At 47.2% G+C, this 21658-nt stretch overlaps 1 pseudogene; it reads right to left on the bottom strand.

The window, feature by feature from the left end:
• Positions 1-394: 394 nt before the first annotated feature.
• On the bottom strand, positions 395-982 carry LOC144114884 (uncharacterized; annotated as a pseudogene).
• Positions 983-21658: the final 20676 nt, after the last annotated feature.

Genomic DNA, 21658 nt, shown 5'->3' with positions numbered 1-21658 from the left:
AGAATCTCTGAAAAAAAAGAAAGCAGGCGAAAAGTTTGTTAGTAACTGCACCCATTTACAACTAAATTTTCTTTAGAACAGGCTGCCGCTTATACGCTGCTACTTCAAGAAAATTGCGCTCTTTAGAACAGGCTGCTGCTTACCCAGTGAGCATTAAAACTCATATGGACGTCGTACGGACGTTCAGAACGTCCGCAGAATGTCGAAGGGAGTTCGAGTGCCCATTGGGTTATACTCTGCTACTTCAAGAAAATTGCGCTATGCTCACCATTTCATCATTATGCACGTGTGTGTTACCTCCAAGGGATCTTGGTTCAGCTTGGCCGTCAGCAAATAAAGCACACCTGCTTAAATTTGTGCAGCTCATCAATTATGTCTAAAGCCGACAGCAAGGTCACTCGTAGAGATTCTGTCGTTTGCCGTGAAGCAAATAGGAGCATGTTTCGATGTTGGTGGTTGTGCTCTGTTTCACCAAGTAGATGGAGGAAGTCCTTGATGACCTGCCCGAAGAAATCAATGATTACTGAGTCGAACCCTTGAGAAGCAAAAGTGCATATCACGACGAAGAGCAACTCAGAGCCCTCCGACTGACATCACATTAAGGAAAAGTACCCGAATCTTCGGCGAGTTCACTCGGATCCCTTCCGCAGGGTGTTTTGTGTTCAGTGCATCGAAAAGATCGTTCATTCTTCTCGTGAAGGCCTCTGTTCCCTCCGTGTGAACGAGTCCTTCGACACCCTCTGCCCTGTAGACCTGCAGCCCAATGGCAGTGCTCCGACTGAAGAGCTGCAGGGAAAGTATATGTTTGGTGACACTATTCCCAACACTGAACGCGTTGAAATTTATAAATCTTTGTGTATGTTCCCCTCGTAGCTAACCTGCACAGCAAGCCGCATGTTCATTCTCTGCAGGTTCGTCGGTTGCACATGAGCTGCCGTCAGTTTATAGACGACCTTTAGGTGTTTCTTCCTCTCCGTCTCGAAGAGCAGTTGATATATAGTGACTGAAGTCAATACTGCAGTCTCCAGCCTGGAAGTATAGTTGAAGAAATAAGTCGCAAATACAGATTTCCATCTCATTACCTTAAAAGAGCAGTGACCCCAGATTTTGTTCGTGAGTTACTTGTTTGGTGTGATGTGCTGCATATGCTGCACATTATAGAAAACATGGACAGCCGCGTGGATTGCGCCAACAAGATGCTGTTTCGGTTTTCGTTTTCAACAGCCGAACGACGGCTGTGACGTAACAGATGCGTTGAGGTCGAGGCATAGAAAAACAACAGTATGGCTGCTATACTTAGTCTATTAATTCACATAAACTCTTACGCAAGCCTGCTCATGAGTTGGAATCCAAAAAAAATGAATAAGCAGCGATTATAGCTCAGTTTTTGCATCACTCACGTGACCTCAAATCGTCTGCTTGTTCGGCTGTTTAAACCGAAACAGCACGAGAGGAAAAAAACAAACCAATCACAGACTATTGAGCTGGCGTAGGTGAATGCCATGTCATGGATCATGTATACTAGTGTCTTGCACACCATTCCGAATTAAAAAAAACATTCAACCAAAAAAAATTGGTTTCTCTACTTCAGTTGACGTATTATTAATGAAAGTGTGTTACTTCATGCATACCTGGCCGTATCTGTGCTTGAGCAGATGGTTCCGCACACATTTGACGACGCGAGGAATGTCACACATAAAATGAAGGTACTTCCCCTCAGGTAGACAAGGATGTTGAATCTTCTCACAAGGGGGTGCAATGTTGCCACTGATTCCCATGTGCTGCCACATTGAACGATTATTTCCAGCACCATCGCTGACCACCGATATGACAGTCGCTGCATACTTGTGCAGTTGGATAACTGCCTCCAACAAAAGTTGCGCCAAAATGTTTCCAGGTGCAGCTCCTTTCGTGGCAAAGGTCGCTATAGGTTGCACCCAGTTTTCAAGCATATGCACAAACATAAGAACAAGAGCATGGTCCGCAAGCTCTGTGCTTCCTTCTGAAATGTAACCGTAATCGACAAAGCCGTCAATCTTATATGTCGACTTGCTGAAGTTGTACGCCTGGCGCAATTTTATTTCATCCAATATCAGAGTGCCAAATCCCTGGCCACCCATTCTCCCACTTAACTGCTTTTCTATTGCTTCCAAACAAATGGAGTTGAACCCAAACTTGCAAGGTATGCCTTTAAGGACTTGAGTGAGACGACTCATAGAGGACAGAGGCATCATCTTCATGTCATAAATAAGCCTGTAAGCTCGTGGGCTGGCTATCCTCAGCATTAAACAGTTTAACAACCACTCAACATTGTAGCGCATGCCACATGCTTACTTTAATTGATTTCAGCTGCTTTAATGATGTCATGTACGCCAGGCGCTGCAAAGGTGGGAGGTCAACCAGTGCTCTTTCAATTCCTTGATCTGTAACCTTTGAGAGCGCTGCTTTCAGTGCCACGACCTCGCTCTGTTTTTTCTCCCACGCGGCAGTTGCTCGGCAAGCTTTCCTCTTCAAGTTCTGCAGCTTCTGGCCCTTCTTAGGTGCTGCCGTTTTCTTCCTCGCGCGCACCTGCCTTCGCAAACGCAAGCAACGCGCACAGATTAGCTACTTGGAAAAAACATAACAGTGTTTGTGATGAGCAGCTTCCGACTTCTTCGGCTGTTCATCAAGATTTGTGTTTACTCCTGCACATATATTGAAGCCATCTGTTTCCATCAGAATGTTTGCAAGGTCAGTGAGAGAAGCTACAGATTTAAACAGCTGCTTGTGCAGCTTGTTGTAGCCGTTCACGAAGCAGCTACCATCTTCTTCAACGACAACAGCCTTGGGAATAACTAGACAGCTTGCCGCTATAGCTTTCTGCAGTAAAAAAGTGCGCACACCTTCCCAGTTATTTCGTCCAGTATAATTTCATGTCGCCAGTCCGTAGTTGGTAGAGTCGCAGTCGCCAGGCCACCATTCGTCAGTGCAGTCGACGTAGCACTGGTTTCAGCCGAGCGGGAAAGAGGCTCATTCGGGATGACTGCAGCCTCTACGCAAGGCTCGCCTGAGGAGGACGTACTGCCGCTGCAAGGATCTTCACACTTATCAGTCTGCATGACAGCACGCCTTTTTGGCGACTTTCGCCTGTATTTCGCAATTTTTGGCTCTGAGAATCGGTCTGGAAGGCCGGGAAAGAGTCGAGGGACTGCACCGGGCACTAGCGCCCAGTTCCCACGGCGAATTCGCACCTCTTGCCCGTTCACAACGTGCTTGTACTTCATGCTCAAAATGACGCTCACATATCTTAGACGTGTGAGAGAGCCGGCTGTCCTTGCGATGCAACATCTGCTCCCACCTTTTAAATACGCTTTCATCGCAAGCCGGTTTGAAAAAATGATGACCGGTGACATCGTTTCTGTTTCCACTTGTGCAGCCGGGCGCAAAGCAGGATGACATGTTTACCTCTCGCTTGAAGTCACCAAGTGCACATATTTCATCACAAACACGTTTTCACAACACTAACAGCACCATCACACGAAAAACCAGCTTGAAAATCTGACTAGCCTGTCGTAACTTCAGCGAGCGAAACTCCCGCGACAGCAGACGATGTAGAAAAGCTCGACCGCAGCGCCACTAGTTCCCGCGGCCGCCATTTTAGCCATCCTCCCGAGCGGAGCTGCGAAACTGAAACTGTCCAAGAACGTTGGCGTACGCTATGTGTTTGACGTCACCGTCCGGTTTCTTCGTCTCTTTTCGCTGCGTCCGAACCACCACATCCGCTTCCGGCGTTTCGACCAATCCGGTGTGCCCGCTGCGGCAGATTATGACGCTTTTTATTATGACACGAACTCGGAATAGGCACCCTGATGACGGCACCACGAGGTGCGAGGCACTGTGCGGATGGGACGACACTGCATGATGACAACGCGAAACCGGCAAACGAATCCAAGACAGCTAGCGTTGTAGCGAAGGCGCCCATTCACTCTGCTCAGAAGGCGTGAGCGGTATATAAGGCGCACTGTATGCAGCACACCTGCCGGAAGGAAAGCGGATTTTTGTTACTGTTTTTAAGGAAACAGACGGGGTACCGAATTTATTTATTGATTTATTTATACATACTGCTAATCCCATTTGGGATTGTTGCAGGAGGGCAAAATAGGGTTAGTAATAACAGTTCAAAAAATACATCATTTTGGTGAAGATCGTAAAAGAGACAACTAATAGTAAGGGTAAAGCAAAGGCATTGGAATTAACTATGGAAATACAACCAAAAATACAACAAGGCAGAATAGCAATACAACGAACTGTATCATAACCATATCGAAACAAGGCAAATTAATCTCACAATAGGCGTCATGACAGAAGTTACATCGCAATAGTTCCGAAAACAATACTGGTAGTCTGTGTATACGTGAACAAAGTTAACATTAAAAAGGCACACAGAATAGGAAGCAACGTTATCAACACAGAAAACACACACACAAAAAATATTTGCTAATTAAGTACCGAGCTCTCGATAGCAGCGCTGAACTTTCGTAACGATGAGCTGATAGTTATTGAAGGGTTTAGACTGTTCCATTCACGAGTGGCAAACGGAAAAAAATGAGTATTTGAAGCAGTCAGTATGGAAAGGGTACTCGTTAAGTGTATTAGAATGTTTGTGATGCATCGATCTTGCTTTAGAAAAAGGAAATATATTTACTAACGTCAAGTTTTAATTGCTGGTGAATTAGTTGATACATCATCTTGTGCCGCGCGAGTTTACTACGTATTTGGAGTGTTTGTATCCCCTCACGTTTCATTATTTCTGTTGGTGAGTCAGTTGTTTGGTATTTGTTAAATATAAATCTGACAGCTTTTCTTTGAACTGCTTCGAGTTTGGCAATATTTTGATTAGTATGAGGGAACCAAACGACGTTACCATATTCTAAGACATATCTAACCAAAGCGTTGTACGCTAATAGCTTAGTTTGGGCAGGGGCTAGTCGCAGACGCAGGACTTGTATTGGTACCTTTCAACACGAACCGTGCCTAATGGACTGGAAGCTACGGCGTGAAGCAACGGCCTCCAGAAACGATTGATTGGCTGCGCCTTAAAGTGCACTTGCGGAAGAAGTCGCCTCGCCCTCCTAGCTTCGGCTTCGCTATGAAGAACTTGTGTAAGATCAAACCCAACATCAATGGGGCACTACCAACAGGCCGCGTCGCGAAGCAGACTTTTTTTTCCGCGTAACTTCCTCTTGCAGCAATCACACCCTTTCTTGTCATCAAAGTTGCTTCATTTACTCATCAACATAAAAATATTACGTTACAACGGAAATTTTGAACACCACGCTAGACATACATTTTCGCAGTCAAGTGCTATAATTCACAGTGTTCTCGCGAATGGCAGGCTCCGGGTGAGCGAGATTTGCAGCGCTACGTGCACGACCATGCCAGAATGACACGGAAGCCTGGCTGCTGCGCGGGCAAGACGTGCGGAGCGTTCGTCTCGAATAGCACCCTCCCCAAGGACGTTGCGAGAGCTTCCACCAGAGACAACCAAAACACAGGCGTCGGGCCCAGGCAGGGAATGTCTCAAACCGAAACCTAGCCTCAGGCTTGCTGCCATTACAGCGTTGCAGGTGCATGGGCTAGACCTGTCCAAGCCTCACTCTGATGACGCCGACGGCGCGCTGCGTAGCATCGCGGGACTAGGTGATCTGTAGCCGGCGCTAGCTGAGCACTCGTTTCTCTTCCTTCTCACGGCCGGGCCACGAACCCCTCGGAATAATCGAGTCTAATCTTGCGTACGGCTGCGTCGTGGCCGTGGACGCGAACTAGGGTCTTCTCAACTGTATCCGTGTATCCAACAGCGTGGTATGGGCAGCGTCCAAAGGAACCACAGAGGCAGTCCTCGCCTAGGAGGGGCTCCCATTCGTCGCATCGCTCGAACGCGTCAGGGCCGCTGAAGTTGGCGACGCACCTGTCGCACGTGTACAGAAACGTATGCTGCAGGGCGAGACAGATCTCTGCGAACGCTTCGGTGAAGTCCAACTTGCTAACGTCGTGAGGCGGCAGAAGGTGTCCACCAGGTCAGGCTTCCAGGAGGCTGTGTAGGGCGATGCCCTTCCTGCCGGAGGTTCCGTGTATCGTTATGACTATGACAACGAGCGAATCTGGGCTTTCGAGTCGGCGTCTTGAAGTTGTCCTAGCTAAGCCTGCGGCAATGGCGCAGCATCCATGTAAGAGAGACACGCGAGTAGAGTCCACTAATGGGCTGACTCGCGCCCAAAAAGAAGCGTATGCTCTGCGGTCGTCGAACAGAATGACTGCCGCTCTCGGCCGTGCTCAATTTAAAGCTGTTAAGCATCCATCGATATAAGGCGCCAAAGCAACTACAACAATCTGGAACAATGTGGAAACAGTCGCACGTGGCGGCGAACATTCGAGGTAAGTCTGGTGGCATCTCGCGTCACAAACAAAATGATAATTTTTGGGTGAAACAGCGCAGCCAAACGAAACACAGACAGGCACAGAAGGAAGACAACGCAGACGAGCGCGCGTCTTTGTTGTTTTCCTTGTGTCTGTCGTCCGGCTGCGCTGTTTCACCCAAAATGCACCTATACCCTGCAGCTCGTCCAAGTTTCCATCCTACAACCAAGGCTTAAATGTCTGGCTCCATCGGAGGGGGGTCTCTAGTGATTCGAGCAAAGGTGGAGAGTTTAATAGAGGGAGAGAGAGAAAGCGGCTGGCAGCTTGTTTTAAGCGTAGTTTTATAAAACGGGAAAAATAAATGTAAGGTTGTTTTTTGCTCAGTTTATAACATAGTTTTATAAAAAGTGCGTGGAGAAATCATCAGTTTATGATATAGACCTTAAACAAGCAATCCCTACGCTCTGCCAGTGTGCTCAGTGGTATCTGAAGTATACGACCAGTGGCTTTCATTGCTTTCCTTTTTAGTTTATTTTGCAACACACACACGGTGTATGCGTGTGTTCGGCGCAAGGCAGAAAAGCGGCAGAAAGAAGCTCCGTTCTAAGGCGGTGAAGCTATCTGAACAGTGTACAGTGGACCGTGGTGCGTGCGTGCCCGAATTTGGAGGCCGGGTCTGTGTATGCTCGCTTGCAAAAGAAAGGTCACTGTGTACAGATTCCGATTCGCCAATACCCAAAGACAGTGAAGGCGAGGGGTGCTTCAGACCCTTCGTCAATATTAGAGGGGGGTCTGAGACACCACGAGACCCCCCCCCCCCCCCCCCCCCAACTGCAAGCCCTGCCTACAATTGATGATAAAGCAGATTGCTGGCTGCTTTGAGCGCGAAGAAACAGTACAAAAATTCGCGGCAATATGTCTGCGCAGAAATGAACGACGTCCTACCCCGCTCACTGTTGCGCAAAATATTATGCACTGCGTTCGCTGTATGACATAAAAAAAAGAGCTTATATATTTTAGAGAACGATGCGAAATTCACCCGAAACAAAGAAATCACTTCAGATAGGCGCAGCCCTCTTCCAGAAAAAAGCTGCTAGTTCGCTTTGTACACACTTGTGTACATAGCGTTGCCAAATGGTTGAGCCTAAACGTTGACGTCACAGCCATTGTTGGGGGTGGCCCTTTTTGTATCCTCCTTGGGGTGGCCGTGGGTGGGAGCGGCTTTGTATTCACGCATTCTCCACGCATATTCAACGGGAGGCGGAGCTTGCCCTTGCCACGTGACCTTGCAGACGGCGCGCGTGATATGAGTGGAGCGGTTTTTCTGCAAAATAGAATACCAACAAACGCATATCCAACAAATACTCTCCGTAGTGCCCGCACGGCGGAGAGTTACCACACGGTGTGGGCACGTCAATTCAATCCCACAGTTGACCCCATTCCAAACCCCTCGGAGAAGCAGTGGGAGGCCATGCTGCTCAGAGGCGACCCTGGCCACGAGCACTGGCTGGTGGGGAGGACCAACGCGGTAGCGATAACCAGTGGAATGCTGGACTAGGCGGCCCATTCACATGCTATAAAAAGTTTCTGCGCCAATAAAGGTGTTTTCAGTCAATCAATCAATAGCTTTGTACAGTCAAGTGTAACAGCATTGACACGGTACGACTGGATGCGGTCTCGGCGCCGGCGGATGAGCGGTAAGAAGTCTGGTTCTACGCTGAACGCTTCAGCTTTTAGAGTCATAGCTCTATTCAATGCAGTAACTCGAGTTTTTTTTTTTTTTCAGGACAATAATACATCATTGTCTTTGGGGACGTGACTAAAGGCGAAAAACTGCCTGACGCGGTCATGCCATCCTGTGACAAGCAGCGGTTGACACTCATGTACAGAGAAAGAAAAAAAGAGACACTGTTTGGAAACGGATGAGAAACAAGATAAACATATTTTACAGAGCACTCCCGAAGGAAAAGAAAATATAAACCCGCTTTTTTTGTACATATCAAAAGTTTCTACAGGCGTAAAATACGAACAAGATTAATTATACAGTTCTACTAGCAACGCATGGTTGAAAAAAGAATTCCGATATACACAACACATAAACACCCAAAATACATAAACATGACTGAAACTATCGACTTGAAAAAAATTGTTAAAAAAGTTTTAGAGCGCTACTCTTCATTCAAAAACATATTCTTCAGTATTTTACTAGCTTGATTTAGAGATCGAGCATTTGTTAATACATCTTTGATCATTGGACAGTGGTTTATTAAATCTGGTATCTGATAGCTTAATCTTTGGTACCCAATGTTCGTTTGCGTTCGGGGCTTGATTATAATATTCTTCCTTAAGTCGTATGAAGTGCTTTTTTCATGGTATTTGATTCAAAGTCTTTTCATCAGACCGGTATTGATGATACACTTCTAGTGTTAATTTGTATTTGTAGAGCCTATGTATTTTAAGAATCCCGTACGATTTGAAGTAAGGCGCGCAACTATCCGTCAGCTCTAAGTTACCAATAGCTCGTATCAGTATGTTTTGAATTGATAGTAGGGAATCTAAATTTGTTTTAATTGTCGTTTGCCACACGAGTGAGCAATAGCAAAGGCGCGAGTGGATAAGAGAATAGTATATCTGTCGTTTGATACTAACTAGAACATAACACCTTACTCTAAGATTCCTAGAGCGCGAGAGAGATCAATTCTAAGTGCGTCAACATGCGTATTCCGCAAGAGATTTTCTTGGAAAGTAATACCTAAGAATCTGGTAGTCAAAGACTGATTTATGCCCATACCTTTAAACTTTAAAGATGGAAATGCATGCATTGTAGTGCCTTTAGAGCGCAATAGTATATATTTTGTCCTGTTTATGTTCAGTGCGAGGCGGTTACATCCCAGGCGTGAGTTTAAGCTCAACATCCAATTGTTCACCTCCATAAATAGTGCCTTTAAATCAATTCCAGAGAACACATTTGTGTCGTCAGCATGTAGCACCAGATTTGAAGTGCCCGGTATATTAACAATATCATTGATATACATAAGAAATAAGACTGGCCCTAGGATGGACCCTTGCGGTACTCCTTATAACACACTTTGTCTGGGAGCGTGCACCATTGATCACAGCGTACTGCGCACGGGATGTTAAATAACTCCTAAGAAGGGTCAAAGCTGTACCCCTGTTACCACAATACGGAAGTTTTTTAGGAGTACTATATCATGCTGGACGCTATCGAACGCTTTCTTAAAATCGAGAAATATACCGAAAGTTAAAACTTTGCTTTCGATATTGTGGAGAATTTCTTCTTTTATTCCAAGTAGTGCTGCTTCAGGTGACTAATTTTTCTGGAAGCCAAATTGCTGCCTTGCTATAATATTTTGCGAGGTGAGAAATCCAACGAGCCTTTTGTTTATAATGTGCTCGGCTATTTTGGCGAATACAGAAAGCACGGAGATTGGCCTATAATTGTTCAAGTTATCAAATGAACCTCCCTTATGTATAGCTCTCACAAGAGCAAGTTTCATTTTGGATGGGAAAACTCCCATCCTCAGTCGGTATGTAGATTTGACATTGAAGTTAACTTCTGACTTAGCGATTTCATAGCAAGAGCCTTAAGTGAGATGCGGAAGCATACTTTTACTGTGGCCAATGCGATGGTGTCCCCAAATTTGGCCCTGGTCATTATCAACATTGGCCCACTCCACCCCCAAACTTGGCCCACCCCCGCCCCGAAGTTTGACCTTCTCGGATTTGGACAAAAACCGATATCCAGGCTAATTTGAATGTGCCCGATACGATGGTGAACTCCAAATTTCACCCGAGTAACTCCCAAAATTTGGCCCACCCCCGAAATTGGACCTCGGATTTGGACCAAAATCGATGTTCAGGCTAATTTGAATGTGCTCGATACGGTGGTGACTTCCAATTTTGGCCTTGCGAGTGATGCCTGCAAAGATGACCATAGCCGGACTGCAAACCTTAGCCAACAATAAAGAAATTAAACCAGCCAGAAAGACGCACTCAGGAAAATTGAGAAGAGGATAGGAAAGAGGCTGGATGCAATGCACCAACTCGCCCAACAACGTGTTTTACTGGATAGCCAACGACTTCACGGACAACAAGGCGGTGTTTCACAGAATCGGTGCGAACCAAGAAGCATAGCTTAATAAATGGTTAAAACTTGCAAACTGAGTACTTTAACCGAGTACACATAGCAGCCGCAAGCAACAATTTAAGCCAAGATATAAGAAACAGCAAAATCATAGTAGAAGCAAGAATAGCTATCGTTCAGAGCATTCGGTGTAACAGAGGTAAACCGCTGACATTTTTTAGTTTAGCAATAGCTACACTCCGTTTCGGCTGTTTATGAGGAACAGCCCCTTTTGCATCTTGCGCCCATTAGGCGACAGAAAATCGACGATCCAGCACTGAGGATTAGGCACGAATGTGTATTAATTTCCCTGCTCCAATCATCGGGGGCAATCAGGTTCAGCCACGTTCAGCAACAGAATTTCCCTCTTGGAGTTCCATGCGCTGAAGATGAAATTGAGGCGTTCTATATAGTGGACGGAGAAGAGGACCACTTGCATGCATCTAGTGACCGTTCGCTGAAAGTCGAACTACCCAACCTCCTCCCCTGCCATATGCTAGCCGTCCCGGTTGGCTCAACTGGCAGAGCAACTGTCACGGTGAGGCGGTGGTCCCGGCTTCGAACACCGGACCAGGAATTTTTCTTCTACGACAAAGTTTCTGTGGATGTTGCGTAGCTTTAATCTGTAGCCGCATGGCTGCGCTTAGTTGGTTGCTGATGAGTAATTACTCCCTTACTACACATCTACTCCCATAGGCGCCGACTGCGCGGGGGCTCCAGAGCTCGAGCCCCCCACCCACAAAAAAAAATTTTCCGGGGGAGCTTAGCCCTCCCCGGAGACTGAGCGATGGGGCCAGGGGGCAGCATATGTTCTGCTACGGACTGGCACATTCACACGGGCGACGGGGAGTCGCCGAGAGCGACGTCGCTCTTTCCAGCCGCACGCTTCACGACAGGAACGGCTAAGTAAGCGAAAAAAAGCGCGCCGCAAAGCAAAATAAACAAACTCGTCCCGTCATCCACTTTATACCAGTGCCAACGTATCGTTCGTCACTTGTTGATCACCAACACAAAGTTAACGTGAGTCACTGCCACACAAACAATTTTTATTCGATCATGCCACGTACGTTAAATGACTAGAACCACCTTCCCATAGGCACTGTGTAAATAAGCGATTTTGTTTGTTTTTTTCGCCAGTCACTGTCTGCATTTTTGTTTCGTGATTTGATTTGTTTTGTTTCGTGATTCGATAAAATTAATAACTCGCTGCAATCACATTAACTATGTGTGCTGAACATTGACCCTGCAGTTCTTAACTGGATCCGTGGATTTCCTTCTTCTCGCGTGGAATTTGTCAGCATTAATGACGCTGATTCCTTTACTGTACTTGGTTCTGGGGTTCCTCAAGGATTAGTACTTGGCGCCTTAACCCTTTTTTTTTAATCTTCTATATTGCTGCGAGTTGCCATTCCCCTCTGTAATGTACTTTGTATCCTGAGAGTAAAATAAATAAATATCTCCTGCCAAGGAGCATGCCCGGAGGAGGGAGGGGTTAGGGCGAATGAAAAAAGAGAGGGAGCTAACTGCCCCCCCCCCCCCCCCCCGCCCCGGAAAATTGAATGCTGGGTGCCTATGTCTACTCCACTTTTGGGGGTTCCCCTAAACACTGGACCAAACCTCCTCGATGCCTTCTAAGATATGCAAAGGATAAGTAGACTCAAATATATCGGAATTATATAGGAAGTAAAATCTCGCAGCCGAGCGCTGTACTTCTCGCCACGATATATTAGCGCGTTGCCGACATCCCAAGTAAGCATAAACACGGCATTTCTTTTAGAAACAGAGATGTACCTGTAGCTGGGCGTGTTGGTGCTCCTGCGTATTTCCCGTTTATCGAAATACTTTGTCTTTTCACCGAAGGCGGATGACTCCATTGATCTTTCAAAACGTATTCTTTCTTTGCGGTTTGCCGGCAAGTGAAAAAAATTGTAGAGCTAGGCTTGCCTGGTCAGCGCATGAATCAGCGTAAGCTGCTAAAGCTTTGGCTTAGCCATATACCCTGCATTCTGTCGTGGAACCACCCTTGGGCTGCGCATGCCTCCGCACGAGTCATAACCTGTACTTGCACGGTGGCCGCCATCTGGATTCTTCCGGTGGCGGCTATCTTTCTGTTGTTGCGCATTCCTCCTCTCTCGTCATAACCTCTTCCCAAGCCACTATACGTCGCTTCATACATCAGGTGCAACGCTGTGAAAGGTACGCAAGTAGTCGGCGTGGGAAAATAAAGCGACAGCGTGTCGTCAGCAATGGGAGCGCATTTACTGAAGCTCTTGGCAAATGTGTCCCGCAGTAAGCCTGCAGGAACGCTCTATTTTTTGATCACGGATGTAGGCAGCCCGAACAAGAGCGCTAGCTTTGACTGCGCACAGGCGTACACCCGCCGCCTCCTACCGTGTCTCCCTCTTCCACCTCGCATATTCCGTCCTCTCCCGAAAACGTGCAGAGGGAGATTCCCTCTCCCCGTTGTGCCAGCTGCCACGGTTGGCAGGTGGCAATTTAATTAGAGTCTATGAAGTTATTGAATTAAAATCTTGGGTGCCTTAACCACATTCTTAAAGAAGAAAATGGGATAGCGTTTAGGTTGCCTGCTATGGTGTCTACAGTGAGTATCTAATGTTCCTGCGATTTTCCCGCCACCCGCCGCGGTGGCTCAATGGTTAGGGCGCTCGACTACTGATCCGGAGTTCCCGGGTTCGAACCCGACCGTGGCGGCTGCGTTTTTATGGAGGAAAAACGCTAAGGCGCCCGTGTGCTGTGCGATGTCAGTGCACGTTAAAGATCCCCATGTGGTCGAAATTATTCCGGAGCCCTCCACTACGGCACCTATTTCTTCCTTTCTTCTTTCACTCCCTCCTTTGTCCCTTCCCTTACGGCGCGGTTCAGGTGTCCAGCAATATATGAGACAGATACTGCGCCATTTCCTTTCCACAAAAAACCAATTATTATTATTATTATTATTTTTCCCGCCACAACTAATCTGAATGAAAACGGTTACTCATGAATCATCACCATCTAGAATGTTCTAGCGCCTTCCATTGGGTTGTCATATGGGATTATACTAATCCGACAAACCTATATACCTTAACTGACCATCTAATTCCTAATAATCCACCTAAGGCCATTTTCAGGGGTGGCATACTTCCAAAATTTTAGGGGTCCTCAGATTTTTAAATTTGGCGGTGTGCTGAGATTTGTCCACTGGTGGCCACGCGGTGGGGCTTGCGAGACCCAGGTTACTCTTCCCGAGCTTCCGTAAGGCTCATGCGCAGCGCCACGGTAGGCAAGTGGCAATTGCATTGAATTTATTTGAATTAATCTTTTGCCACGGGGGGGGGGGGGGGGGGTAGCTTTCAACTCGGTGGGCTGGTTGCCACGTGCCATGGTGGCCAGGTTGTGATGGAGTCGCAAGGTCACATGCCCAATCATTAATTTAACTTCCTTGGCGGACAGTCAGCTCACAATCTTGTGGGCAGCTAAGTTGCCACCTGTCACGATAGGTAGGTTGTGATGACGCTACCAGGTCACGTGACTTGTAAGCGCTTCAATTTGGGCTAGATGGTGCATAGTGCTTGAGACAGGAAACAACAGCACCAACAAGGACGAATACAACAGAAGAACGACGCAGGACAAGCGATAGAGGTCACGTGACCTCCATCGACCTATCACTGAATTTCGTGACAAAGGAGCTTGAATAGTGAGCCGGCAGCCTAATGCCATCGCTATAAAATTCACTGATTAAGATCTTACGGCTGACGCTGCAGAATCTGCAGCGGAATGCAGGGCTATATGGCTAAGCCAAAGCTATAACAGCTTTCACTATGAAACTGGGGGCGTTAACTGAGCGTACAGTCATCCACACACCTATCTAGATCGCTCGAACGGCGCACTTTGTTGTGCATTATTTTATGCCAATCGGCGCTGCCTGGCGCGCCCGACATAGCTTTTTTTTTTAAATCGCGCAAGTGTGTCCTACGACATAATTAAGGGAGTTATATATACATATGCAGACCAGTGTCGACTATAAATGTCAACAAAGCCCAGTTTTGGGGCCCATAGGTCTTGATTCATGGGCCTGGTGGTCGGCTTGGGTGGTAACCCTGAATGTCGAGGTGTCGCTTGCGTGCCGCCCGAAGTCCGGGGCAAGTAAGCCTGAAGTGAGCTAACGTCGCCTCTGTAGCGGTAGTGGACCAGAAGGGGCAGTTCAGTAGAGGAGTCTGTCTGCAATGTCCAGGAGGCCCTGACCGCAGGCGTCAGCGCAGCGCCCACCCGGATTCACCTCAGCGCCACCTCTTCACGGCGAGTCAAACCGCCGAAAAGGTTGGATCCACGCGGTGGAATTAATAATAATAATAATTGGTTTTTGGGGAAAGGAAATGACGCAGTATCTGTCTCATATATCGTTGGACACCCGAACCGCGCCGTAAGGGAAGGGACAAGGGAGGGAGTGAAAGAAGAAAGGAAAAAGGAGGTGCCGTAGTGGAGGGCTCCGGAATAATTTCGACCACCTGTGGAATCAAAGCAAGCGTGGAGGGGCGGAGAAATTCCTTTTGAGGCAGTACGGCGTCTCCTGCGGATAGTTTTAGTAGAGGCAGAGGGTATGTCACTAGCAGTGGAGGGGACACATTGTCCGCTTCCCTAAGGTGGTGCCACAAAGACATGAGGAATTAAACAAGATCAGTGTAAATGTGCATGCATGGTACGCTCTTGTTTGGAGCCCTAGGCCACTCTTAAATGACGCCCGGTGTACTCCCCTGTGCGCCGTCGGAGCGCTCTATACAGGTGCGTGGACAGCATCAGGATGTACTCGGCAAACAGCTATAGTCGCGCGCAATTCAAGATTGAAGCGGCAGCCGGCCCTTACTGAAGGCCAGCCAATGGCGTCGACCGACCGATTTTCATGTCGTCGCGGTTAATCTGGTTAGGCCCTGGTTATTCCTCTTTCATCTGTCACCTCTTGCGAGTTTGAGATGGGCAAAGAAAAAGCATCGAGCGAGACATTGCCGAAGTCAGGTATTACTGCCGTCAGGCACGTAGCCAGGATTTTTTTAGAGGGGGGGGGGGGGGGGGGCGGTGCAACCGAACAAAATTTTCTTTTTTTATACTGAGGGATTTTTGCTAATGCAAGCGTGAATAAAATAAAGTTTGTCTGGTACGCATGTGAGGTACGCCCCTCACTATACAATGACTCACACAGACGAATTTTCATACTCGGCTACTGTTTAATACCGTTTAATACACAGGGTGATGAAAAAAGCGCTCAAGTAAATCGAAAACGTGAAGTACAAATTAGAGACCTTTCTGTTTGATTTCACACATAATCGTAACTAAATTGTTTAATCTGGCTTCGTGAAACTTATAATGGTACAGGATAGAAACAGAGCTTCATTTCAGTGTGGCATTGTATGCACCTTCTTTACTACCAAATGCTATACAGAAGCAGTTGGTACGAAGCCGATATATACGCACCATGAAAACTAAACACACAGCTTACAATTTAAATGACCAAAACAATACACGGCGTTGCACACATAATATTAAATATTTGCCGTACAGCAGGGACACCTTAGCGATGTACGCATTGCTGCAAATAAGCATTAACATCAGCACTACCACATTTTTATGTTAGTGGCATAATATAAATAAAAAAAGCGCTATATATGACGGTGTTTTTTTTTTTCCTCTTCAGCCAATTCTACTTTTGGTTTGGATTGCAATATCATTTTTGTCTTGCTATAATCCCAAGTCGCCTTGGTTTCGCCATTAATGCCGAAATAATTTCGTAGACGCTAACTGGAGCCCGATGAATTGACATCAGGGCTAACCCGTCAAGGCGCTCTTCGCCTGCTCGGTTCCGAAGGTATGTTTTAACACACTTCCATCTAGACAAAACTGCATTCTGCAGCGGCGGTAGTCACTGGCAGCGTTGCTAAAATCTTGAGGAGTGTATAAAAATTTGGAAATACGACCTTGTCGCAGTTCATTAGCGCGTCAGTGCATGACGTAGCGTGGCGTCTTACTCCTGTTGCTTCCCATTTTGCTCCCCACATCTGCCACTCTCCCTTTAGCGCAGGGATGTGCAGAATGGAGAAATGAAATGAAAGAGGTGAGGGGACAGGAAGAGAGGATAGGGGGAGAAGTAATATGTACAAACTATTTACACAATAAGAAATGTGTCCTGGTTGTGCGCGTGATTAGTTCATGTTGGAGGAATAAAAACACACGCGCACAGCACTGTGTTGGTTACAACTGGAGTGGGGCGACCAGTTATTAATCGTTCAAGGCAGAACTCGCGGAGCGTTCGGTCACTGCGTGTAACTACCTGACGGAGAACAGACGGGACGTCAAGCCCGTGTGTTCGAGGAATGCACGGAGGCTCACCAAAGTTCGCTCACGAGTGCGCGCACTGCCCTGCGGCCACAATAGCGTCTTGATGGAGTCTGGTAGTATGCCCTGCGCCCTATAGGCCGCGAGCATATCGCGACGAGCATCGGCGAACGCGGTACAGTGAGGGAGCAGGTGTTCTAGTGTTTCCACTGCACCTCATCCGTCACACACATCACTCGTCGCGATTTCGTGACGCACCCTTCGTTCCCCGGCCCACGCGCAGCCAATGCGCGCGCGGAGGCGATAAGGCTCGATGGAAGCTTGAAGGGACGACAGCGCTAGTTGACCACATCCGTGTCTTCAGTGGGTTTCTGTTTCCCTCGTCACCAGTGCTACGTGCGTCTGACACATTCGTTTATTGGAGACACACTGAGGATACATGGGAATGTTTACAGGTGTGGCGACGTGCTCTCAGCTCACGGAGAAAAAGAAACTCGGTCGGAAGCGTCCAGCGATAACCTTGAAGCCTAGTCATAACAAGTAAAAAGCAGAGTGTCGATCCTTCCCGTGATAGCGTGCAGTCATATCACCACTGCACACGCGCATGCGCGGATCAGTGCGGTAAAGTGACTGCTGACTAAACTTCTTGCTATAGATATGCCCGCGCCATGGGCCTCGAAGACGCGCGCACTGAAAGATACCGACACCAGAACATTAGGGTCTGACTCGGTGAGCGAAAAGGCTGGAGGAGGGAACGGCTCCATGAGCCCTTGGCTTGAGACTGGCTCTCCTGAGTTTTTTTGCCTCATGAAGGAAGAAAAGAATTAAGGAGATGCTGTTACGCCACATTTTTTAAAGCCAGACGTGAAGGCTCCCCCCCCCCCCTGCTTCTCTCTCCCCCCCCCCCCCCCCTCCCTCACTACTTGGCCGCAGTCCGCAGTCTCGGAGCGCTTGCGCATGCTCAGCAGACAATGCAGCAGACGATGCCGCTGCATCCAGCGTTGCTATTGGCTGCGCAGTCAGCTAAAGACTCCCAGTAGTCCTTGCGAAAGCGCGTGAATTCCGGCACACCTTTTGGCGTGCAGCTCGAGTAGTGAGGGTATAGTGAATTAGTTCACTATAGCGAGGTTGGTGAGGGCCTCTCCTACCCGCCGCGGTGGCTCAGTGGTTATAGCGTTCGGCTACTGATCCGGAGTAACCGGGTTCGAACCCGACCGCGGCGGCCGCGTTTCGATGGCGAAACGCAAAGGCGCCCGCGCGCTGTGCGATGTCAGTGCACGTTAAAGATCCCCTGGTGGTCGAAATATTCCGGAGCCCTCCACTACGGCACCCTTTTCTTCCTTTCTTCTTTCACTCCCTCCCTTATCCCTTCCCTTACGGCGCGGTTCAGGTGTCCGCCGAGATGCGAGACAGATACTGCGCCATCCCCCCCCCCCCCCCCCCCCCCAAAGAAAACCAACCAAACCAAAACCTCTTCTGAGCTTTCTTTCCTCCATGTTTTTCCTTCGTGTATCGGCGCATGCGCTGCTGCTGGGATCTATGACGGTGGGATCTAGCGTTGCCGAAACTTGCGCACACCACACCTCAAACCGTTACTCACGAACACCACAGTGGGATTATAGTCTAATGTCGAGTACCTTTTCCGGAAACTCGCCTGTTCTCTTCTTTGTTGACTGAACACCAAGTTTGCTTTGATTCTGTTATCGATTGCTTTTAGTAAACACCCTGTAAGCAGCAGTCACTAAGATAAATGGCCTATAAGTTTTCATTCTAAAATCCGCTTTCATATATTTTAATATGGTGTCAGCATTCGTCTATGTTTCCTGTGCTACTGAAGTCATGAGGCACTTTGTGTACAGGGTGGCAAGTTTTTCTAATGCAAATTCTTGTCCGTAAAAATCTGTTTGTAAATATCCCGGATGTCCTGGCCGTTTTATTCCCAGATCAAAGAAGCAATTTTTGCGTCTTTAGAAACCCCCCAGTTCTTTATTTTCTCCTCTCGTACAGCTCAATATATTTCGCATCTTAAGTAAAAGTTCAATTAATAACCCTAATCAAAAACCCGGGCTCAGTGCGGAAGCTATACGATGCGCTCTGCGGGACCTCCGAAAATGCTTAATGTTTGCAAACACATATCCCATGAGCCCCGTGCTACGGGGATTAGTTCAAAATGCATTCTGATTCGACAGAGTTCCGCAGGGCTTCGCGACAATTTCCCAACGCATTGGAAAGCTTCAGCATTCACTCGCCGCGTTGCCGTCAGATTTCGCTGGCATAATTTCGTTTCAACCTCCGCGAAGAGTACTGTTGGCGACAGCAAAAATTTGGGGGCGATCAATTTGATCGATGAGGAGGAAATGCGACATTTTTCTTTCACTCGCCAATGTATTCCAATTTTGATTTTAGTCTGAATCTTATTCTATTATTATTCCACTACTATTCGTAATCGCTTCGTTTACGCATTATTGCTGAGTCATTCTTAGCCATTGCCATTTTTCGCTTCGTCATTCACAGTCCGGCGTCTCCATCCGCTCCCCTACAAGTGGCGAGGAGAGAGGGAGACGGTTGCCAGGTGGCGGATGGCAGGGTTGGGCAGAATACTCCAAAAAGGTACTATCTACAATACCGATGCGATCACAAATTTTATTTCCGATACCGATACAGGATACAAAACCAAAACTGATTTCCTATACAGATACTCAAAAATGTATCGTCGATACTTCGATACATCACAGAAATCCAATATTAATAAAGCTGGTAATATGATTAGCTAGGTTAAGAAATTTCTCTATGACTTCTCGAGTCTTTAGTGTGTTCGATATATGGCACTGTTCTTAAAAAGGTTTAAATTAATCCGGCCGCATGGATTTCTTTAGCTCCAATTTCTATAAACCTTACTGTAAGCGCAGCAGGCTTCGTTAGAACTTTATCATTGGACTGAAACCGTGGTTACGTTGAAACGGTCCCTAGCAAAATCTTTGAAGCTGATTATCTTCATGCGAACCGGCTTGTGAGCTCTCGACTACATACCTATACACTATGGAAACATTGTCTCGATGTTTTTCATTTGTTAATACAATATTTACCAGGTTGCATGTGCCTTTAACATAAGCTTAAAGTTGAATATTGTGTGTTAGAAGCTACAAAAGAATAACAAAAATAAAATAGATGAGAGTTTTTATTATATAGGCAAAACATATGTTCCTAATCTCGGTTATCTAGATGTTACATTTACTTAACGGTATTAAGTACAATAGCATTTGCTGAAACAGCCAGAAAAATTGAAAGTGGTTTTTGGGGAAGGAAATGGCGCAGTATCTGTCTCATATATCGTTGGACACCTGAACCGCGCCGTAAGGGAAGGGATAAATGTGGGAGTGAAAGAAGAAAGAGTGAAAGAGGTGCCGTAGTGGAGGGCTCCGGAGTAATCTCGACCACCTGGTGATGTTTAACGTGCACTGACACCGCACAGCACACGGGCGCCTTTTGCGTTTCGCCTCCATCGAAAAGCGGCCGCCGCGGTCGGGTTCGAACCCGGGTGCTCCGGGTCAGAAGCCGAGCGCCCAAAGAGCCGTGCGTTGTGGCCGTTTTATAGCGAAGCAAATGAGAAAAAAAAGCCTCGGTATACATGCCCAGCCGAGCAGGGTGCCGCGTTGTATTTTGTGACGGTGCCTTTTATCAGCGGATAAGAGTGAAGCATAGCCACGTCGACTCAGTATCCCGGAGGCATACTTAAGAAGCTCAAGTTTTACTAGCGCCTCTTGAGAACGCGCCGGCTGGTACATTTGACGCTGCCGGCGCTGATGACCCTACTGACCCGAGTCTGGAAGAGTTCGTGACCTTTATCGCGCTGACAGAGTCTCAGAGACAGCAGCAGATGTTTTTGCTAACTCCTGAGCATGGCGGCAAAAGTCTTCCATATCTGTTGGCAACCATCGCAACCTGAACTAGGGGCGAAGGGGTGTTGTTTCTAACACAACGGCGAGCCTGTCTCCTCATCCTTTTCTGTCACCGAGTGGGCAGAAAAAGCGCTACATATACGTCGTCTATCAGAAAAAAAAAAGCGAAAGTAGGAAAAAGGTAGACTGTCGGGGCCAACAGCATTGGCATCGTACCTTCCTAATTCTACTCCATTCCTTTTTTTTTTTTTTCAATGAGTTACCACCTGAACGAGCGCAACCGGCCTGAAATCTGACTCACAGCAGCCTCGAAAGATGCGGCACACGTTGTTTCGAGCGTCGAGTGTCGTTAAAATTCACGATACGCTAAAAATGTATTTTCGCTATCGATACTCCGAATAGAAGGGTTTTCTGGCGGGCTAGTTGGTGCTTCTCATTCATGATTAAACTGCGCGAAAGAAACAGGGACAAAGGCAAGAGAACACGTACACACACAGAGCGCCGACTTCCAAGTTTTATTCGAAAAGCGCTTTCGAGCATTCCTTTTAAATGCACCAGCCCACCACGTGACACAACCCCAATCCAACACAGCAGATAAGTTTAACAGTTTAGTAGAGCCAATCTGGAGAACCAGTCTAAAGACCACAAATGTATGCGTGCCTAAACACCCTTGACACCTAGAATAAAAGGACAGAGGAAGATAAAAACCTGACGGTGAAACCAAAACTTCAAAGAGAACGAAAACGAAGACGGCCAACCATGTATTACGAGCGATAATCTTACTAAGCAAAGGAAAGGGGTTGTGTCACGTGGTGGGCTGGTGCATTTAAAAGGAATGCTCGAAAGCGTTTTTCGAATAAAAGTTGGAAGTCTGCGCTCTTTGTGTGTACGTGTT

The sequence above is a fragment of the Amblyomma americanum genome, chromosome 1, assembly GCF_052857255.1.
Source record: "Amblyomma americanum isolate KBUSLIRL-KWMA chromosome 1, ASM5285725v1, whole genome shotgun sequence".
In the NCBI taxonomy this organism is placed as follows: Eukaryota; Metazoa; Arthropoda; class Arachnida; order Ixodida; family Ixodidae; genus Amblyomma; species Amblyomma americanum.
The sequence above is the reverse complement of the archived record's forward strand: the minus strand, read 5'-3'. Positions and strand labels throughout refer to the sequence as shown.